The following is a 17,223-nucleotide window of genomic DNA, read 5'->3' on the forward strand; positions in this document are numbered from 1 at the left end:
GCATTAAATTGTACAGGACAACATTCAGCAGGTATGCCAGCCAGATTTGTGGCCATGCGCGGGAGGTGGGAAAAGTGTTCGAGGTGGTAGGTAGGCACTGTGGTGCCCGTAAAATTGAGCCCATGGTTTAGAGATTCTAAAAGATGGCGGTGGGCTTTTGGACATGTCTCCATAGAGCAGGGGGCCATGTTTGAACTCTTGATAGAGTTCAGATAGAGTAAATGAATAGAAACTGACCGAAGGTTCAGTAAACAAAGTACACAGATTTAAGGTGATTAGCAGAAAAAAACAGAGGTGGCCTGAGGAAAAACTACTTTGCACAATGGTGGTTAGGATTGGGAACATACTACCTAATAGGATGGTACATATAGATCCAAGAGCAGTCTTTTAAAAGAATTTAATAAATATTTGAATGAGAAAAATTGCAGGGTTGGGTGTATGTGTGTGCAATTGGAACTGACTGGATTAATCTTTGAAAAAAACATGCAAACTCAGTGGTATCCTACTGAACTGTACTGTTCTATGATTTATTAATTCAATGTTAATTGTATTTTCTTTTATTTCCTTTTCTTTTCATGTACTTAATAATCTGTTGAGCTGCTTGCAGAAAAATACTTTTCTCTATACCTTGGTACATGTGACAATAAACAAAAATCCAAAATCCAAATCCAATTCCTGACTGACCAAAACAAGATATTTACAATCCATGACAACATGCCCTGGTTATGCGCATTTGCTGTTATCCTCATTTGTTGCAGTAAATAAGATATTGTTGGGTATGTATTTGACAATAACATTTTCAAATAATTTGTGGAAACACTGCGGGAAAATGTCATTGTAAGAACGACTAGCACATATCATAACCACACTCTGAATAAGGCTGTGTCCAGTTATCTTACTGAGAGAACAACTATTGTTGGAGGTGAGAATTCAAATGGAGGCAGCAAAACAACACAAGAAAGCAGAAAGCAGAGCAAAATAAACAAGGATATCCAGAAAGCTAAAGGAAAATAAACCTTAAGAAACAGATCAGAGGAATGAGGGATAAAAGTGAATATGGTTGCCAAACAGGCAGATTTGAATTGTATGTACATAAATGTATCAAGTATTGTGAATACAATTGCTGATTTTGAGGCACAAATTAAGTACAGTTACAAATGTGGCTCAGGATAGAGTAGGAATGAAACCCAAATATTCTCTTAGAAAATATTCAGGAGATTTAGGAACTAAGTGAGGAGAGGTGGCAGATGCCATTACACCCCACTAGGAATTAGAGATGATGCTGAAGCATAGGAATAAATTTCTGCAGAGATTCTCCCATTCATTCATGTAAGAAGAGCCACAGGGAGGGTGCATGCGTGTATGTTTACACGCATGTCTAATTTAATTAAACTGAAGACAGTTGAAATGCAAGGGTTAGGACATCAAAGGTGTGGCTTGAATGGCATGAATTTGAAGTAAATATGGCAAAGCTGGGTTTTCTATAAGTAAATAAGCATTGGGTAGAAATTAGCATTAGGAGATAATGAAGAGTTCTTGGTTGCGATTTAATGGAAATGAAACAGAATCCCATGTCTCTGCTTCATTTCTGGTGAGGAACACCACACTGAGGTTGTGCATAATCCCATTTACAAATGGTTCCCTGGACCCCACACCGCCTTCGGACGCATCCCATCTTATAAGGACAAGGCACCCCTGGGCCTGCCAGGGTGGCACTGCCAGGGTGCCCAGGTGGCATCAAGGATGCCAGCGTAACAGCGGGCTCAGAGCCAGACCACCTAGGGACCCTCGATCGCTTCAGAGACACCTACAAGTGCCAGTACTCCTAGTCCATGTTTGTTGAAAAGTTTGTGTGAAACGCCACCAGCTCAGGGTCTCTGAGTTGAGGGTGTTCAATGCCGTGTGCTGGGTGGACCTGGCATAGATATATTCAAGTGAGATTAACCGCTCACTTGAATACACAAGGGAGATCTCATTTGATCTCACAAGGCATGACGCAGTCTGTAAATATCGCGAAAGGTGTCTCATGAGATTTACTGGCTCTTTTGAGCACCAAGTCAGGCACAGAAAGGCCAATAGACCATGCCCCTTGATTTCAATTGTTAAATTTCAAATGGAAGTAACAAGGGTTTACAATTTTCAATGATTTTCTAATAATAATAATCTTTATTGTCACAAGTAGGCTTACATTAACACTGCAATGAAGTTACTCTGAAAAGCCCCAAGTCGCCTGCTCAGGTACACAGAGGGAGAATTCAGAATATCCAATTCGCCTAAAAGCACGTCTTTCTGGACTTGTGGGTGGAAACTGGAGCACCCGGAGGAAACCCACGCAGACACAGGGAGAATGTGCAAACTCCATAGAACATAGAAAATAGAACAGTACAGCACAGAACAGGCCCTTCGGCCCTCGATTTTGTGCCGAGCTTTGTCCGAAACCAAGATCAAGCTATCCCACTCCCTGTCATTGTGGTGTGCTCCATGTGCCTATCCAATAACCGCTTGAAAGTTCCTAAAGTGTCCAAGTCCACTATCACAGCAGGCAGTCCATTCCACACCCTAACCACTCTCTTGAGTAAAGAACCTACCTCTGACATCCCTCCTATATCTCCCACCCTGAACCTTATAGTTATGCCCCCTTGTAATAGCTACATCCACCCAAGGAAATAGTCTCTGAACGTCCACTCTATCTATCCCCCTCATCATCTTATAAACCTCTATTAAGTCGCCTCTCATCCTCCTCTGCTCCAAAGAGAAAAGTACTAGCTCCCTCAGTCTTTCCTCATAAGACCGACCCTCCAAACCAGGCAGCATCCTGGTAAATCTCCTTTGCACCCTTTCCAATGCTTCCACATGCTTGCAGTTCTGGTCAAACTGCACACAATATTCCAAGTATGGTCTCACCAGGGTCATGTACAGTTGCAGCATAACCCCCCGGCTCTTAAACTCAAGCCCCCTGTTAATAAACGCTAACACACTATAAGCCTTCTTCACGGCACTATTCACTTGAGTGACAACCTTCAGAGATCTGGGGACATGAATCCCAAGATCTCTCTGTTCCTCAGAACCCTACCGTTGACCCTGTAATCCGCATTCAAATTTTTCCTACCAAAATGAATCACCTCACACTTATCAGGGTTAAACTCCATCTGCCATTTTTCGGCCCAGCTCTGCACAGATCCACACAGCTCCACACCGATAGTGACCCAAGCCGGGAATCGAACCTAAGACCCTGGAGCTGTGAAGCAACAGTGCTAACCACTGTGCTACTCACAGTAAGCAAGACAAGGTTATTACATTTCATTCAGACCAAAAGTGGGGCTATAGGGAGATACGAACAATTTTTATATTCAAGATGAAAAGGAAAAAGTATACTTAAGGAGAGGTGCTGAGAGCTTAGGGTAACACACTATCCTAGGAAAAGAGATATGAAGAGGTAAAGTGAGGCAGTTTTCCAGCCAAGCCAGAAGGCAGTTTTTCAGGAAGCTGTTTTAAATCAGCTACCCAGTTAACCCAGAAACGTCTTGGGGCTGCAAATAACAGTCTGGTGTCTGTAGTTTTGAATTTACACAGCAGAGTGGAATAACACAAGGATGAACGAGAAACAGCACAGATAGAGGCAGACCTGGCCAGTTACAACAATGGGAGACGGGAGAGGAGACTAAGGGTGCAATTTAATGGCCACGTTGTGCTTAAGCGAGAGCATGACAAGGCTGTTAAATCACGGGAAAGGCCAAAAACGAGAAACGCACTGGGTGCCAATCTGTTTGCGATCTAACCACCCTGCTCCCATTGGCGGAATCAATATCCCACCATAGCATGGCAAGAAACCAATAATTACCACTGAAGCCCAATCTCCAAACAATTAATGGGAGCGACACCCTATCCAACGGTCTCCCGTGATCGAACGGCCTCCTCTGCGAGTTGTCATGCGGGTGTCGATTAGTTTTTTTTTAAACATGTGAAGCTGATGGAAGGGCTGCTTTGGGGGCCCGAGAAGGTGAGTAGCCACCTTCCCTCACAGGCTAAGAGGCCAGGGGCACTGGAGTTGCTGCCCCGGTGCTTGGAGAGGGGTGGGCAGCCACCAGCGGCCAATCTCGGTCGGGGTAGTCTGCCATGGGGGAGGGGGATTGCGGAGCATGGGGGGAGACACGGGGGGAGATGCCCTTGGCCTTGGTTGGGTAGGGTTGGGAGGGTGTCAGTGCCTGCCAGTCCACCATGCCAACCCCTGGACCGTGTGGTCCTGTTCTGTGGGCAATCTAGCCTGTCTGCCCACTGACCAGCTATAACTCCATTGACCATGGAGACATCTGGCCATGCAGCTGAAGGCTATTGCTAATTGGGATTTGGCAATCATAGTTAAGTGACCACCTCACATTTCCCAAGTGGATTCCTGTGGTTAGGCGTGCCATGTAGCATGTGGGAGTTACTGCCTAGCATCCCAATCAGATCGTGTTGCCTGGACACTGTGCCTGAACACTGCAGGAAACAACATCATGAACACAGTGGCCAACATCTGAACACCAAGCGGCTGGGGCCCAGCACACCGCGGACATTTCACCAGCTGAAGGTAGGCGAGTGCACTGGGGAGGGGACCTGCACCCTGTCCAGGTAATGTTACATGCGAGTGTCTGGGGTACAAAATGTGGGGTCCAGCGAGCAGGGGCCTTCACTACGGCTGTGGATGTGGGCAGGGCGTGCCAGGTTGCGGGGAGGGTAGCAATGGGAGGGGGCTGGAGGATCCTGGAGTGGAAGACACATGCACCCTCCGCCAATTCCTTACAGATATTACACAGTCTGGATGTTATCTTGGACCCTGTAGAACTGGCCTAGTGGTGCTGCTGGCAGGGCAGCTGGTCAGACGCTGGACGAGACGGCAGCAGCAGCATCGACAGAGGAACAAGGCGGAGGCCCATGTGCAGAGCCCTGCCCACAATGGGCCATGGTGTACAGGCGTCGCTTGTCTTTTGAACAGGTGATGGACAGTGTGTGCCGCAGGAGGCTCTGCCTGAACAAGAGGATGGTGCGGCATCAGTGCCATGTCCTCACGGACTTGGCACTATGTAGAGGAGGATGGTACCTGTTATAACCTGCCTGCTTACCACTGGCTGGGGACTAATGGAAATCCCACAATCCTTTGGGAGTATGAGCTTCCCCAATGAGGGGGGCGGAGAAATCATTAGCAGATTCCCTGCATAAACAAAGTTGGACGAGAGTGAGCAGCAAGGGAAGTTGCTGCTGCTGTTGTATATATATGTTATCGCTGCTGTTGGTTATTATCAGGCCCATCCATTTTGCTGACTGGGCAGCACCAATTGCACCTGTAATGAAGCCAGATGCCACAGTTAGCTTGTGCAGCGACTATAAACTTACAGCGAATATGGCTTCCCGACTCGACCGATATTCAATGCCTTGCATAGAGGATCTCTGCGTGAAGCTTGCAGGCAGACACTCGTTCACGAAGTTAGATATGAGTCACACCTACACTGGAGTCCGTTTACATCGCACAAAGTCCGTCTTTCAGGCAAAGGAAGTAGTCTACCTGGGTTATTGGGTGGGCCGCGAAGGTTTGCACCCTGTTGCAGAGAAGATGCGTGCAATTCAACCGGCCCCCGTCCCGGCTGACACTTTGCATCTTCGTTCTATTTTCGGCCTCGTAAACTATGACGGGAAGTTCCTCCCCAATCTGGCAACTACGCTGGCCCTGTTGCACCTTCTGCTAAAGAAGAATCACACCTGGGTTTGGGGTCAGCCACAAGAAACTGATTTCCGGCGTGTAAAACAACAATTGTCGTCGCCTGGGTTACTAACCCACTATGATCCTGGAAAGCCTTTGCTCATCACATGTCCTACATCCCCGTATGGTACTGGGGCCGTCTGTCCCACCAGATGGAGAACGGGGCCGAGCGGCCAATAGCTTTCGCCTCGCGCACATTGACTGCAGCGGAAAAAAAAGTAAGCGCAGATCGAGAAGGAGGATCTGGAAGTGGTCTTTGCGGTAAAAAGCTTCCACCAGTACGTGTATGGCCACAACTTCACTATTGTGACTGATCATAAGCCTCTGCTGGGACTTTTACGAGAGGATAAGCCAATACCGCCCATTGCTTCTGCACGGATCCAGCGCTGGACTTTCTTTCTCGTTGCATACGAGTATTCTCTGGAGTACAAACCAGGAATCCAGATAGGGAATGCCGATCCACTGAGCTGATTGCCTTTATCGACCGGCCCCATGTCGACTACCACAACCGGTGAGGTGGTTGCAACCCTAAGTTTTATGGACACCTTACCTGTCACAACATCACAGATCCGTGAGTGGACCCAGACGGAGCCAGTCCTGTAAAAGGTTCAGCACATAGTCCTGTATGGTGGGCAGCATAGACAGCTCCCAGGCGAGTTGCAGGCATTTTCCTCCAAGCTGTCAGAATTTAGTGTGGAAGACGGTATCCTCTTGTGGGGGACGCGTGTGATTATCCCGGAAAAAGGACAGGAGCTGATACTGAGAGACTTGCACAATGGGCATCCAGGTGTGACCAAAATGAAAATGTTGGCCCGGAGTTATGTCTGGTGGCCAGGCCTCGACACCGACATTGAGAAGGTGGCCCAAAACTGCTCCATTTGCCAGGAGCATCAGAAGCTTCTGCCGGCCGCGCCCCTGGGAATGGGAATGGCCAGGACGGCCTTGGGCACGCTTACATGCGGATTTCGCTGGCCCTTTTCAAGGATCCATGTTCCTTCTATTAATTGATGCCCAGTCTAAATGGCTGGAAGTGCATAAGATGGTAGGCACAACGTCGTGCGCAACAATCGAGAAGATGCGTTTCTCTTTCAGTACGCATGACCTCCCCGAGGTGCTGGTCACGGACGACGGCAGTCCGTTCACAAGTGAGTTTGCAAGGTTGATGAAGATGAACGGCATACGCCATATCCGCACTGCCCCATACCACCCGGCTTCAAATGGGTTGGCGGAGCGCACACTGCAGACATTCAAACGAGGCCTAAAGAAGCAGTCTTCCGGGTCAATGGATACGAGACTGGCTCGTTTTTTGTTTTCAAATAGGACCACCCCACATGCGGTGACTGGGGTAGCTCCCGCAGAATTCCTAATGGGCCGAAGACTTCGCACCCGCCTTAGCATGGTTTTCCCCGACATTGGCGCAAAAGTACGCCGCACACAAGAACGGCAGGGACATGGTTTTTCTCGGCATCGGCCGATTCGGCAGTTTGCACCTGGTGTTCATTCGAAATTTTACTGCTGGTGCCCAGTAGGTCCCTGGCATTATCTTTCGCTGAACGGGCCCTATCTCTTACCAGGTGCAAGCCCAGGGTCGTCTCCAGCGCAAGCATGTAGACTACGTTCGGTCCAGAAGACCATCCATTCCAAATATTCACTACCCCAGGAGCTCAATTCTACAGCCACAGCGACCAGGCACAGTGGAGAGTATTCCTCACAATCTTCCTCTGATGCTGCACTCAAAGCCTGCGCAGGTCGTTGCAGAACCGCGTGGAGATAGAGACGCCGAGATGACGGAGGCTGCAGACTCTGACTCCGAGATGGAGACACAGGATGCCTCAGAGGGGGAATCCTCGGGCCCACGGGCCGTGAATGTACAACCGTTACGCCGTTCATCACGGAAGCGCCGTTCTCTATCTCGTTACACGCCACCCAATCCAGCACCTCATGCAAATAGTGTCCGGCTTGTGGCAAAACGGGTCCGACGCCCTCCTTCGGTGGATTCCTTGGACTTTGGGGGAGAGGGTTGTTATAACTGTCATAATAACCACTCATGTATATCATGAGATGCAGACAGGCAGTAATTGACACACAGGATAACCAATGAACACACACGACATAGAACAATCAATCACCAGACAGGTCACCACCACTATAAAGCCCACTCTCTCTCACAGGACACGGCTAGGGAGATAGTCACAGTGCTCAGGCCAATGAACATCATCACCATGTGATAGAGAGCTAGTCTGGTCAAGCCAGTAGGAGGTTATCAGTTAGGTTAATAGAGTGTCAACCCACAGCAGATTATGTACAGCAATCGACAGGTTCAGTAAAACAGTGTTGGACCATCTCCTGTGTTGGAAGCCTGTTTTTCGTTTTACTGCATCCAGTTGCAGTCGATGATAGACCAGCACAGATAACACATCAATAATCTACCTGCTTATCACTGGCTGGGGACTAATGACAATCATAGAATTTACAATGCAAAAGGAGGCCATTCAGCCCATCGAGTCTGCACCGGCTCTTGGAAAGAGCACTCTACCCAAGCCCATACCTCCATCCTATCCCCATAACCCAGTAACCCCACCTAACACTAAGGACAATTTGGACCCTAAGGGCAATTTAGCCTGGCCAATCCACCTAACCTGCACATCTTTGGTCTGTGGGAGGAAACCGGAGGACCCGGAGGAAACCCACGCAGACACGGGGAGAACGTGCACATTCCACACAGACAGTGACCCAAGCCGGCATTCGAACCTGGGACCCTGGAGCTGTGAAGCATTTGTGCTAACCACTATGCTACCGTGCTGCCCTTTGGGAGTATGAGCTTCCCCAATGAGGGGGGCGGAGAAATCATTAGCAGATTCCCTGCATAAATAAAGCTGCCCAGTTTGGAACCGGCTGGAGGAGAGTGAGCAGCAAGGGAAATTGCTGCTGCTGCTGTTGTATATATATGTTATTGTAAATAAATGTTATTTCTTTCTATCCTTCAACTCGTGCTGGATTCTTCGTGGCCCTCACAAAAGTACCCACTCCTTGTGGCCGTCAAGGTTACCAGAGCTCTGAATGACTACGTCTCAGGATCATTCGAGTGGGGACTTGTGCAGCATCTCCAAAGATGCAGCCTGCAAGTGTATCCGTGAAATCGCGGATGCCCTGTTTGCCCTGGAAGAAAACTATATAAACTTCAACATGGACCAGATCCAACAAAATGCCTGGGCAGAGGATTCTCCACCATCGATGGGATGCCCCAAGTCCAGGGACTAATAGATAACACGCATGTGGCCTTGCGCTCACCGAGCAGTCTGGGAGTGCTCTACATCAACAGGAAGGGGTTCAACTCCCTGAACATCCAGCTCGTATGCGACCACCACATGAGTGTGCATGACAGCTACATCCTGGAGCAGTCGGACATCCCTGGTGTCTTTGAGGACCACCCAAGGATGGCCAGTTGACTCTTGGGGGATAAGGGTTACCCGCTTAGGAGCTGGAAAATGGCACCAGTACAGAGGATGGTGACCGATGCAGAGATCGGATACAACAAGGTCCATGCAGCCACTCGGGCTCTCATTGGGCGGTGCATCAGACTCATCAAAATGCGGTTCCGAAGTCTTGATTGCTCTGATGTGGCATTACTGTACCCCTCGCCTCCCAGAGGATTGCCCGTTTTCTGCTGGTCTGCAGTACCGCCCACAACCTGGCACAGCAGTGGGACGATGTTCTGGAGGTGGGGGAATATGTGGACATCTCTGAGGTGGCTCTGGACCAGGATGGGCTGGAGGACCAGCCCAGGGAGGACACGTAGGACTAGCCGGAGGATTGAGTGCAGGCGGCAGTGCCGACGGCCCAGCAAGCCCGGGGAGCCATGGAGAACCACATCCTCGTCTGCTTCACATAGAACGTTGCCTCATCCGCCATTCCCCCTCTCTCCAACCACCCCCTCCTGCCTTCCCCCTCCTCCCCTTCTCCATCTTCACCCCCACCCTCCCCATTTCACACCCTCTCACAGTCTGTGCAACATCAATCCAGGATGATGGGACTGTTGGCACTGTCAGCGGGTTACGGTTGAGGGCAGGAGGGTGGTGCTAACTGGCAGAGTGTTGAGCGCTGATGCTCATCATTCACTCCCACTCCTGCCTGTCTGCTATGTGCCCGCTCACACTCATCACCTGCATGTGGTATGCCGGGGACACAGCAAGGGGGAGGAAGAGGCCGGAGGCGGGTTGGCATCCTCTGGGGGCTCTGGGGCCGGAGGGCCCCACTTGCAGGCGGCACATGATCTCCGTGCTGACCTATTTGGGTGCTGACTGAGAGATGTGCCTTTGTCAGTGGAGTGGAGCTTGGGGAAGCTGATGGCCACCTTCGCCACTCCATAGGTTGGCACCCAGAGCCCCCTTTTCCCAGTCAGTGCCCATGGGGCCTGGGGTTCACCTTGGGATGGAAGGACAGCAAGATTGAGCCCTGGCTACCCCTGCATTATCTAGCTCTATTAGCCCTGGTGGTTCCCCAATGTCTACAGCATGGTTTTGATGTCATTGGTGATGCTCCTCAGTGACTGGGACATGGCCTGCAGTGCTTCGTCTTGAACAACCTGAGACTGGGACATGCCCCACAATGCCTCATCAGGGTCCACCTGGTACTGAGTGACGTTCCCCAGCCACTGGGACAAACTGTTGAGGTGCTCAACCATGCCGTCACCGACTGAGCCACACCTTGGACACCACCCATGCTGCCAGCGTCGTACACCAGGCTCTCCACTGCGGTTGCCACCCTAGCAGTGTTGACCTCGGTGCCACGCATTGCCGGCGACATCTCCCACACCCATAGTCTCTGGGACTCCTCCATTCGGCTGTGGAACGGCTGGAAGATCACTGGCATCCCCTTCTGAATCTCATGGCCGCACCCTGTGATCTACATCAGCTTCAGGTAAGCCTGTTCCAGAGGCTCAGCATCTGACTGGGACCCAGCTAGGTCTGGAATCGAGAAGACCTCAGACTGCTGTTTCATCTGGGGTTCCTGACTCAGCAACTGTGTGGTGCTCAGCAGAATGTGCCCCAGAAGCCTGACCACTACCGTTGCCCGCCGAGGTGTTGTTCTCTGTGCTGGAACCCTTTCTGCGCTGTGAATTATAAAGGCAGAACCCAGAAACTTTGCCAAAAGTTTTTCCCTCTCTCTCCGCGCGTTTTTCCTGTTGTTGTGAAACTGATCTGAAATCGCAGAGGCTGAAGCTGAAATAGACAAATCCAGACACATCTCCCACCCCGGGATCCCAGCATTTCCCTCTGCATTCTAACCAGGCAATATTCCTGGGTTTAGGCAGATTGCAATATACTCACCAAAGCCCTGCTCTCAGCCAGAGGATGGACGGGACTCCCTCTCTCTGTCTCTCTCTCTCTGTCTGTCCCCACAATCTCCCCCTCTCTCTCTCTCTCTCTCTCAAACAAAGACAAGGCAGCTTGGAGGAAGGGGAGCCTTGAGGAAGATCTGTTGATGCCCCCATCCAATGGATGCCCGGGGCCAACGCACCGTCGCCCCCCGCCCTGCACGCCGCTGCCCCCTACCCCATCCCCCTACCCCCCACCCCTACCCACCCCCACCCACCCCTACCCCCCCACCCCTACCCCCCCACCCCTACCCCTACCCCCCACCCCTACCCCCCACCACCCCTACCCCCCACCCCTACACCCCCACACCCCCACACCCCCCACCCCCCCACCCCTATATCCCCCCACCCCCCCCACCCCTACCCCTACCCCCCCACCCCTACATCCCCCCCACCACCACCCCACAAACGCCGGTACTCTCCCCCCCCCCCCACCACCACCCCACAAACACCGGTACTCTCTCCCCCCACACCACCACCCCACAAACGCCGGTACTCTCTCCCCCTCCACCACCACCCCACAAACGCCGGTACTCTCTCCCCCCCCCACACTCGATGTAGGGTAGGTAACTGAACGGCGTCAACCATTAATGATGGTTGACGCCGTTATAAACCTACTGTGATTTTCGCCGACGTGACCTGTGGCCACGTCGGCGGGACTTCGGCCCATCCGGGCCGGAGATTTGTTGACAGTAAAAATTAAATGACATCCCGCCGGCGCCAGCTGTTCTCAGAGGCTACCGGCAGGATTTGCACAACGCCGGTTTTTGGCCGCTCGGAAAATTCAAAACCCGGCGGGAGCGGGAATAACGCCGCCGCCGGCCGATTCTCCGACCCTGCGTGGGGTCGGAGAATTTCGCCCCAGATCAGCTACATTTTCCTCCAAATCATTTATTTATACTACGAACAACAAATGTCCCAGCACTGATCCCTGCAGAGCACCACTAGTCACAGCCTTCCATTCAGAAAAGCACCCTTCCACCACTATCTGTCTTCTATGACCAAGCCAGTTCTGTATCCATCTTGTCAGCTCACCTCTGATCCTTTTGTACCTGACTGCCATGCAGGACCTTGTGAAACGTTTTATTGAAGTCCATGTAGACAGTATCTACTGCCCTTCCTTCATCAATTGTCTTCATCACTTCCTCAAAAAATCCAATCAAGCTAGTGACACACAGGCCAGGATTCTCCGAGCCTCCGTGACAAAATGGCACTCGTTCCGGGGGCAGAGAATGGGCCCTCAGACCCGCGATCGGGTCCGACGGCGGATGCAATTCTCCAGCGATCGGAGAATCGTCGCGCGCGCGCAGTCATTGCAGCGCCGGTCGGAGGCCATTGAATGAGGCCCCCGTGACGATTCTCCACGCTCAACTAGCCGAGTTCCCGCTGGCATGGTTCACGTATGGTTCCACCCAGCCAGAGCTCGGCGTCGCGGCTGTGGTGGCCGTCCTGGTGGGCGGGGGGGGAATCAGTCTCGGGGGGGGCCTCCACGAAGATCAGGCCTGCGATCAGGGGCCACCGATCGGCAGGCATGCGTGATCTGGGGGGGACCTATCTATCTCTGCGCCGTCCTGCTGTGTGGCTCCGCAATATTGCGCGACGTCGACGCGCAAACGGCCGCCACGCACATGCTGCTGACCGCTGGCAGCTGGCAGCAGGAGCAGCGCAGAGCACTCTGGCACCGTGCTGGCCCCCTGTGGGCTACAAAATTGCTGGGCCAAGAGGCCTGTTGATGCCGGCGTGAAACACTCCAGTGTTTATGCTAGCGTCGACACATAGCCGCGTTTTTCGAGAACCCCGGCACGACCTCCCCTTCACAAACCCATGCTGCCTATAAGTCCATTGAAGAACATAAGAATTAGGAGCAGAAGTCGGCCGTTTGGCCACTCAAGTTTGCTCCGCCATTCAATAAGATCATGGCTGATCTTTTGTGGGCTCAGCTCCACTTACCCACCCGCTCACCGTAACCTTTTATTCCTTTACTGTTCAAAAATCTGTCTACCTTTGCCTTAAAAACATTTAATGAGGTAGCCTTAACTGCTTCACTGGGCAGGGAATTCCACAGATTCACAACCCTTTGGGTGAAGAAGTTCCTCCTCAACTCAGTCCTAAATCTGCTCCCACGTATTTTGAGGCTATGCCCCTAGTTCTAGTTTCACCCACCAGTGGAAACAACCTCCCTGCTTCTATCCTATTTATTCCCTCATAATTTTATATGTTTCCATAAGATACCCCTCATTCATCTAAATTCCAATAAATATAGTCCCAGTCTACATCGTCTCTCCTCATAAACTAATTCTCTCCACTCCGGAATCAACCTAGTGAATCTCTTCTGCACAGCCTCCAGTGCCAGGACATCCTTCTTCAAGTAAGGAGACCAAACTGTCCACATTATTCCAAATGTGAGTTTCCAAATGTGAGTAAATCCGAAGAATCTTTTCCAATAATTTCCCTACCACTTATGTAAGGCTCACCCACCTATAATTTCCTGGATTATCCCTGCTACCCTCAAACAAAAGAACAACATTGGCTATTCTCCCTGCCACCCAAGAGACCATCTTGGAGGGGAGCTTCGAAGAGACCACCATCGACGTGTCACAGCTATCATCTCAGCCATGGTCGATGCTGGTAGAAGATATCTTCTACCAGCAGAGATACCCACCTCAGTGGCCAACATTTGTAGACAAGCTTCTGAGACACAATCTGGTGAGCGCACATAGTTGCTAATGCACATCAGGTGGAGGCATGAAAATCTTGAGGAGTCAGCAGTCAGAGGTCTGCTGGATCCCAGAACTTAGCTGAGTCCCAATCAGATGTTGAGCCCCTGAACAAAGTTATCCCAGAGCTGAAACAGATGCGAGGACACAGCCGTGATATTTATGAGGACATGTGAGCGACATTCCAGCCAGTGTATAGCTGATTGCAGGAGTCCTAAAGGTACCGGCACAGGAGATGATGCCAGCAATGCGTGGCACCAAGGCCAACATTGCTAGGCTGGCAACCGCAGTGGAAAGCCTGGAGTACGACATTAGCACCTTGAGTGGATAAGTCCAAGGCATGGCTCAGTTTGTGACGACCATGGCTGAGGGCCTCGACATCATGTCCCAGTCACTGAGGGACATGGCCCCAACGCAGGTGGACATGCCGAGGCACTGCAGAGCATGTTCCAGTCGCTGAGAGATGTGTCCAAGACACAGGTGGACATTGCCGGGGCACTGTGTGACCCAATCATTGAGGAGCATCGCTGAGGGGGTCGATACCATGGTGCAGACAATGTGGAGGTGCCAGGACTGACCAAGCCAGATGACGCAGAGGCCTCTAGAGCTCACTCCATCTGCCCCTCCATCCCATAGAGATCCCCAGGTCCTTACGGACGCCATCAGGGAGGAGGAAGCATTGGAAGCCAACCCAGGGCCTGCCATCAAGGACACAGTGGCGGTCTCCAGTTCTTCCAAGTCCCTCTCTCCTGAACCAACGCATCTCAAGGGCAGCAGGAAAGACAGGATGGCACAGCAACGCTTGTGACACAGGTAAGTCGGCCAAGGCCCTGCCGCTCCAGGCCCTCCAGAAGAAGTCCGCCAAGGCTATCAAAGGTCACAGAGCACAGAAAGCAGCAGGCTACCTCCACCTCTGATGTGCAATCTGGGGATGCACTGGGGAGGCGTAACAGTTGACCACGAAAGATCAAGAAGAGAGAGGACTATGGAGTGGGCACTAGGGTGAGGGAGGTCACTATCTGTAGCTAGGGGGAATGGAAATGTCCAATGTTCACTATTAAAACATGTTACACCTGATACATGTGAAGCCTCTTTCAATGTTAATCTTCACAGCGGGCCTGCCTGCACCCCCACCCCCTGATGCCCTCCCTCCCCCTGGGCACAGTGGTCCAAGATCAAGCGCCCCGATGCGACCCCGTTCAGAGGATGGGTGTGAATGCATTCTCAAGAGTAAGGCAAGAGTCAGACTTGACATTAGATGAGGAGTACCTGAACTTACCTCACAGTGAGTTATCATCACTGGCTTGTATATCAATCCACTGATAGTGCTGACACAGGTCCATCAACCTGAAGTGATGTCACACAGACCCTGGGAGGGTGGAACAGGGTAATCAGGGGGTTGGGAGGATAGATCAGGAAATGGAGGTGGAAGGAGGGGAATGGGGGAAGGAAAGGAATGAGGGGAAAGGGGGAGGGAGGGGAATTGGGGGGGAGGAGGGTAAGTGGGCGAGGGCCTTGCTGGTCCTCCTGGTAGGCCGGTCTCTTGCCTCCACCTGTCCTCCACCTTCCGACTCCTCCTGAGGCTCTCCCTGTCATGATATGCAGGCACACACACACACACACACATAATGATATACAGACAAGCAGCTAATGGACACAGAGAACAGGACATGACCATAAGCAGGCAGGACACTCAGGGGTGGGATCTGACTATAAAAGACCCAAAGCACTCACATTCCGCCTCTTTCCACTGATGAACATCTAGAGAGTCAGTCAAGGTGTTGTTACAATCTCACACCCCCACCACGTGGCTAAGAGCTAGTCTGGTTCAATCAGACAGAGCAACCACACTTAAGTTAGAAGAGAGTCAAACTCACAGAGAACTGTGCTAACTGCTATTAGTCCAATAAACCTGATTGAACTAACTTCAAAGTCTGGAGTTTCTTTCTGATCTAGTCTGCATCCAGTTGCAGCCAGTGTTAGACCAGTGTACCTAACACGACACTCCCCGGGCTCATCACCCTCCCCCATCCTGGTCTGCCTGTCCCTCCTCCTCCTCCTCCAGCAAGTTGCCCTGCTGCTTTGCCGGTTGTGAAATTTCAGAGCCGTTGGCAATGATCTTTTCGTCCTCACTGTCAACAGAGGTGGTACCAGGGGATTGGAGAGTGGCGAATGTTGTGTCCCTGTTCAAAAAAGGGAATACGGATAACCCTGGGAATTACAGGCCAGTTAGTCTTACTTCGATGGTAGGCAAAGTCATAGAAAGGGTACTGAGGGATAGGATTTCTGAGCATTTGGAAAGACACGGCTTGATTATGGATAGTCAGCACGGATTTGTGAGGGGTAGGTCTTGCCTTACAAGTCTTATTGAATTCTTTGAGGCGGTGACCAAGCACGTGGATGAAGGTAAAGCAGTGGATGTGGTGTACATGGATTTCAGTAAGGCATTTGATAAGGTTCCCCAGGGTAAGCTTGTGCAGAAAGTAAGGAGGCATGGGATAGTGGGAAATTTGGCCAGTTGGATAACGAACTGGCTAACCGTTAGAAGTCAGAGAGTGGTGGTGGATGTCAAATATTCAGCCTGGAGCCCAGTTACCAGTGGCGTACCGCAGGGATCAGTTCTGGGTCCTCTGCTGTTTGTGATTTTCATTAATGACTTGGATGAGGGAGTTGAAGGGTGGGTCAGTAAATTTGCCGACGATACGAAGATTGGTGGAGTTGTGGATAGCGAGGAGGGCTGTTGTCGGCTGCAAAGAGACATAGATAGGATGCAGTGCTGGGCTGAGAAGTGGCAGATGGAGTTTAACCCTAAAAAGTGTGAGGTTGTCCATTTTGGAAGGACAAATATGAATGCGGAATACAGGGTTAAATGTAGGGTTCTTGGCAATGTGGAGGAGCAGACAGATCTTGGGGTCTATGTTCAAAGATCTTTGAAAGTTGTCACTCAAGTGTATAGAGCTGTGAAGAAGGCCTATGGTGTGCTGGCGTTCATTAGCAGAGGGATTGAATTTAAGAGCTGTGAGGTGATGATGAAGCTGTACAAAACCTTGGTAAGGCCACATTTGAGTACTGTGTGCAGTTCTGGTCGCCTCATTTTAGGAAGGATGTGGAAGCTTTGGAAAAGGTGCGAAAGAGATTTACCAGGACGTTGCCTGGAATGGAGAGTAGGTCTTATGAGGAAAGGTTGAGGGTGCTTGGCCTTTTCTTATTAGAATGGAGAAGGATGAGGGGCAACTTGATAGAGGTTTATAAGATGATCAGGGGAATAGATAGAGTAGACAGTCAGAGACTTTTTCCCCAGGTGGGACAAACTATTACAAGGGGACATAAATTTAAAGTGAATGGTGGGAGATATAGGGGGGTTGTCAGAGGTAGGTTCTTTACCCAGAGAG

This window comes from Scyliorhinus canicula, chromosome 7, assembly GCF_902713615.1.
Source record: "Scyliorhinus canicula chromosome 7, sScyCan1.1, whole genome shotgun sequence".
NCBI classification, from domain to species: domain Eukaryota; kingdom Metazoa; phylum Chordata; class Chondrichthyes; order Carcharhiniformes; family Scyliorhinidae; genus Scyliorhinus; species Scyliorhinus canicula.